Consider the following 418-nt stretch of genomic DNA (forward strand, 5'->3'; position numbering starts at 1 on the left):
TAATAAAACAAATATAAGAAATACTCAAATATATTTCTATATATTTAGCACATTATATAAAAGTTAGTTAAAGAATTTTACACATTATGTTATAAAATACTTTATACTTTTTACGCTATAATTTATTACACAATTAAGATTAGCAGTCGGGAGACGTCACGCCAAATATAATGTTACATTTTTTTATTGGGTACTTTATAATATTAATATTTAATTTAAACTTCCACAATGTTACTGTCAAATTATGAATTATTTGGCGTGACGTCTCCCGACTGCTAATCTTAATTGTGTAATAAATTATAGCGTAAAAAGTATAAAGTATTTTATAACATAATGTGTAAAATTCTTTAACTAACTTTTATATAATGTGCTAAATATATAGAAATAGATTTGAGTATTTCTTATATTTGTTTTATTA

The 418-nt window shown here is 21.5% G+C and overlaps 1 protein-coding gene across 1 annotated transcript in view; it reads right to left on the reverse strand.

The window, feature by feature from the left end:
• LOC105462774 overlaps positions 1-418 on the reverse strand; it is a 3,820-nt gene that overhangs the window by 613 nt on the left and 2,789 nt on the right. The gene's annotated exons all lie outside the window — the stretch shown is intronic.

This window comes from Wasmannia auropunctata, unplaced genomic scaffold (genome assembly GCF_000956235.1).
Source record: "Wasmannia auropunctata unplaced genomic scaffold, wasmannia.A_1.0 LD336095.1, whole genome shotgun sequence".
Classification (NCBI taxonomy): Eukaryota; Metazoa; Arthropoda; class Insecta; order Hymenoptera; family Formicidae; genus Wasmannia; species Wasmannia auropunctata.